Below are 5,697 nucleotides of genomic sequence, written 5' to 3' on the forward strand. Positions count from 1 at the left end.
CTATATATCCAGCCGATTCCCTAGTTGCAAAGGATATAAAAGAGAAGAAATTTAAAAATTAATAAACAACTGCACTGTTAAATTTCATAGGACACAAATGTAGACCAGTGCTTAGCATCAGTAATAATTCAGAGTAGAGAAGTTAATTTAATGGTGATTTTTTTTATGAGTTACAATTTATGGGGTTTTTTTGAGAGTTTTTGTTTGTTTGTTTGTTTGTTTGTTTGTTTTTTGCCATGCACTTGCCAGAAAGACAGAGAGAGACAGAGAGAGAGAAAGTGAGAAATCACCCCCTGGGGAGATGGCCACACCACAATCCTCTCTCTTCCATTCTCCTCTCAGGATCTTGGGCATGCACACACACATGCCCGGCGTGAGATTAAGCCACCGGGTCCGGGACTCGAACCATGTCAGCTACATGGGAGTTTTAGCGACATAGCCATTACGCTAACTGCTGGTCCCAGTTACATTTTATGTTTTTTTAGTAAACATTTTCCAGAGGTTTAGATTTACACAAAATTGAAAAGATAGCATAGATTTCCCACATACCTACTACCTAGTCTCCCCTATTAGTAACATTTTATGTTAACATAGTTTATTTTTTGCAATTAATGAAATAATATTAATACATAATGATGAACAAAGTCTATACTGAATTTGTATTTTCTTAGTTCATACCTGATGTCCTTTCTTCTGCCCCAACATCTCATCCAAGACACTAATTTACTTTTAATTTTCATGTCATTCTTGGCTATGACAATTTCTCATACTTTCCTATTCTTTCTTCTTTATCTTTATAGTATTTCAATTAAATTACACTTTTTAAAGTTGTATTATATTTCTTAGATATCCTATTCTTTTTCTCTCATAATTTTGTTTTGTTTTCTTCTTTCATTTTCTTTTTTTTTTACATTCAACCACTGTGCCTCTTTATAGCATATAAAATGAATTTTTCTAGCATGAGTACACTGTATATTAGTCCAGTCAAATATATTATCATACACATTATAATCAACAAATAAATGCCATTCTTGTGCCTGTTAAATGTTTTGCTTCTATTTTTTTTCCCTTTGATTCCCTCCTCTAACCCACCCCTATTCCCACCCTCTTCCTACACTATCTCCAGTATCCACAGTTATGCTCTATACTTTTATACCTTCCAGTCTTTCAGGTTTTGCCATAGACTGCAGACCTTTGATATATATTAAGTGGGGGCATACAATGCCTCTCTTTCATAGTTTTGGCTTCCTTTGCTTAGCATTAAATCTTCCATATTTTTCCACTTTCTATGAGATGTCTGTGTCTTGTTTTTCTGTGGCCGAATAGTATTCCATAGTGTATACGTGCCATACTTTTTTTTATTTGTTCTTGACCATTTGGGTTGATTTCCTGTTTTAGCCATGGTAATTAATGCTGCAATAAAATCTCCCTCAAGAATATTTTTTTTTTTTGAGAGGTTTTCACTATAGGGCGCATGTGCTTGCCAGACAGACAGAGAGAGACATAGAGACAGAAAGCGAGAAATCACCCCCCAAAGGGGATGGTCACGCCACAATCCCTTCTCCTCCATTCTCCTCTCAGGATCTTGGGCACGCACGCACACGCACCCGGCGTGAGTTTTAAGCTACCGGGTCTGAGATGCGAACCACAGTCAACTACGTGGGAGTCCAGCGACATAGCCATTATGCTAACTGCTGGTTCCAAAAATATTAAGAGCAGATTAGACCATGCAGAAGATAGAATCTCAGATCTGAAAGATAAAATGTCTGGGAACCAGCAGTTAGCGTAATGGCTATGTCGCTGCACTCCCACGTAGTCGACCGTGGTTCGCATCCCGGACCCGGTGATTTAAAACTCACGCCGGGCGCGTGTGCATGCGTGCCCAAGATCCTGAGAGGAGAATGGAGGAGAAGGGATTGCGGTGTGACCATCCCCCCTTGGGGGTGATTTCTCGCTTTCTGTCTCTATGTCTCTCTCTGTCTGTCTGGCGAGCGCACATGCCCTATAGCAAAAACCTCTCAAAAGAAAAAAGAAAAAAAAAGGTAAAACCTCTGACTTTGATAAAAACCACCAAAACGAATGAAAAGAGGACAACATACAGGAAATACTAGACACCATTGAACACTCAAATATCCCATAACAGATATTTCAGAAAGTGAGGAATCTGATAAGGGTATAGAAGATCTATTCCATGAAACACTTGCAGACAACTTTCCAAACCTAGAGAAGCATTCAGACATCCAGACGCATGAAATACAAAGCACCCCAAATAGAATCAACATAAGACGATGCTCTCCACAGCACATCATAGGCAGAATGGTAAAAATCATAGACCAAAGATTCTAAAAATGGCAAGAGCGAAACATCAAGTTATTTACAGTTTATCCTATTAGGCTAGCATAAACTACTAGGCTAACTCTCAACTGAAACAATGCAGGCAAGGAAAGAATGGGAGGACACACTAAAAATACTTAAAGAATAACATTTTCGACCACAAATACTATACCTGGTAAGATTATATTTCAAGTGGGAAAAATAAATAGACTTATTCTCAGACAAACAACTGAAAGAATTCACCAGCTCTTCAAGAAGTACTGAACAGAGTACTGTATCAAGGAAATTAAAGAGAGACAAATAAAATGAAGAGAAGAAAAAAACAACCAAGAAACTGGCTAACAAAATGGGAGGGATAAATCCACAGATATCTATATTAATACTGAATGTTAATGGATTAAATTCTCCAATTACAAGATACAGACCGGCTGAATGGATTAAATTAAAAAAAAAAAAAAAAAAAAAAGGAGCTCTCTATATGCTGCCTACAAGAAACACACCTCAGGGACAAAGATAAACAGACTCGAAGTGAAGGGCTGGAAAAAGATATTCCATGCAAATGAAAATCAAAAAAAGGTCGGAGTTGCAATACTGATCATGAGACAAAATAGGCTTTAAGACAAAAACTGTAAGAAGAGAGAAAGAAGGACACTATAAGTACTAAAAGGGATAATTCACCAAGAAGATATAACACTTAGAAATATCTATGCACCTAATGTTGGAGTACCCAAATCCGTGAAAGAAAAACTGCTAGATCTAAAGGAAGAGATAGACTGCAACACAATAGTCATTGGAGATCTCAACACCCCACTGCCTCCTTTGGACAGGTCATCTAGACAAAAAAATAAGCAAAGAGATACAGGATCTAAATGATACTGTGAATTGAATGGACTCAACAGGCATCTATAGAACTTTCCACCTAATAACCACAAAATAAACATTTTTATCACTCCCACATGGAACATTTTTGAAGACTGACCTCATGATAGGGCACAAAATAAGCCTTTACAAATTCAAAGGTATAGAAACTATATCCAGTATCTTCTCTGACCACAGTGGAATTAAATTGAAATTAACTGCAGAAAGAAACTCAAAAATACACAAACACATGAAGAATAAGCAACCTATTCCTGAATCATTTCACAATCGCTGAAGAAATTAAGACTGAGGGACCAGCAGTTAGTGTAATGGCTATGTCACTGGACTCTCACGTAGTCGACTGCAGTTCGAGTCCCAGACCCGGTGGCTTAAACTCACGCCAGGCGCGTGTGCGTGCGTGCCCAAGATCCCGAGAGGAGAATGGAGGAGAAGGGTTTGCGGCGTGGCCATCCCCCCTGGGGGATGATTTCTCGCTTTCTGTCTCTCTGTCTCTGTCTGTCTGGCGAGCGCATGCGCCCTATAGCAAAAACCTCTCCAAAAAAAGAAATTAAGACTGAAATAAAAAAAAAAATTATTGAAACCAATGATAACAAACACATGAGTTTTTATAACCTATGGGGCACAGCAAAAGTGATCATAAGGGGAAAGTTCATAGAAGTTAGTGCTTAGGAGAAAAAAATTAAAAGGTGGCAAATTTCTCATTTTTAACTTTACATTTTGGTTGGGAATTCTCCCCTGACATATCTTCAAGCTAATTGTTTCTTTCTTATGTCCAGTTTTTTGATGAACTCACCAAAGACATTCCTCATTTTTAGTATAGTATGAATTTTTCTTTTTTATTTAAGACATTTCTTTTTTATGTTCTTAGAGTTTCCTCATTTTTTATTACAACACTCATGTGCTCTACATATTGCTTACTTTTCCATTAAAGCCTTAATATGTTTATTCTCATTATCTTCAATTCCCCAATAATTCCAAAATCTATCTCATATTTGGAGTTAGTTCTAATGTATACTATGTCTCTTCAAAATACTTTTTATTGCCTTTTATTACAACATATCTTACAATTTTATATTCGAAGCTGAACTTGGTACATTTGGTAATGATAACTGAGGCAAAAAGGTTTTAAGTGTGAGATTTATGCTAGTATTAAGCCAACATATAGGCAGTATTTAATATTTTCTTTTTTCGCTTTTTTTATTTTTGAGAGGTTTTCGCTATAGGGCACGTATGTTTGCCAGAAAGAGAGAGACAGAGAGACAGAAAGCGAGAAATCACCCCCTGGGGGGATGGCCACGCCACAATCCCTTCTCCTCCATTCTCCTCTCGGGATCTTGGGCATGCACCCACGTGCCCGGCGTGAGTTTAAGCCACCGGGTCTAGGACTTGAACCGTGGTCGACTACAAGGGAGTCCAGTGACATAGCCATTATGTCAACTGCTGGTCCCAGTATTTAATATTTTCTCCAGGTGCTAGAGGTTTCAAATGTTTCTAGTGTCCCTGTTCATTTCTCTCTCTCCTTTTGTCCTTGGCCTTCCTTAAAAACTTTGGAGTTACTTAACTGCTCTTTCAGCTGTAATCCACTACTGTTGTTCTGGAGACTTGTTGACATGGTGGGATGTTATGGGAGAGGAGAAGAGTTCTATAATATTCTTGTTTAATCTTAGTCTTTTAGGAGCATGTTTCCCTAAGTTGTGAATTTCACAGGTATTTTTGAGTTTTTCTCTGCTTCTTAGTTAAAACAAAATATGTAAAAGAATATTAAGTCTGATAAATGTTCTTGGTGGAATAAGGCTCTGGTAAAGTCATTGGACTATTTCAAAATGGTTACTTTTTCTCTTCTCAGAGCCATGAGGGGATCATTTTGTTGCTGTTGTTGTTGTTTTTCTATAGGGTACATGCACTCACTAGAGAAAGACAGAGAGAGAGAGAGAGTTTTGAGAAATCAATCCCAAGGGGGATGACTACATTGCAATTCCTTTTTCACTATCCTCTCAGGATTTTGAGTGTGCATGCATAGGCACCCAGCATGTTTTTCAAGCCATCAGGCCCAGGACTCAAATTACCAAGTTGGCCATGTGGGACCCAGCACCTTAACCACTGCATCACCTGCTGGCCTAAAGGGATCTTTCTTGGCCCTGTACAATGAGTATGTTGGAGTCTGTGAAAGTGTGAAGACACTTCTAAAACAAGATGCAGGAATTTCTCAGTCTCAAAGTAGTTCACACTCAGCCTCTGCTTATTTATCCAAATGATCATTTAAGTGTTTCCATCACTTTATGTCTAAATGAATTCTGTATTAGGTAAGCAATTCTCAACTCTGACTCTTTGACTTTGCCTGTCCATACAGATTTTGGGGTAGCAATCAATTTGCAAGTTCAGCTTTTCCTTGGTTCCAAAAAATGTTGATTTTTTAGTTTATTCATTTTTTTGTAAGGAGAAGAGTGATAAATTGTAAGCTTTTTGTTGTTGTTGTTGAAGTCA

This window comes from Tupaia chinensis, unplaced genomic scaffold, assembly GCF_000334495.1.
Source record: "Tupaia chinensis unplaced genomic scaffold, TupChi_1.0 Scaffold139466_1, whole genome shotgun sequence".
Classification (NCBI taxonomy): domain Eukaryota; kingdom Metazoa; phylum Chordata; class Mammalia; order Scandentia; family Tupaiidae; genus Tupaia; species Tupaia belangeri.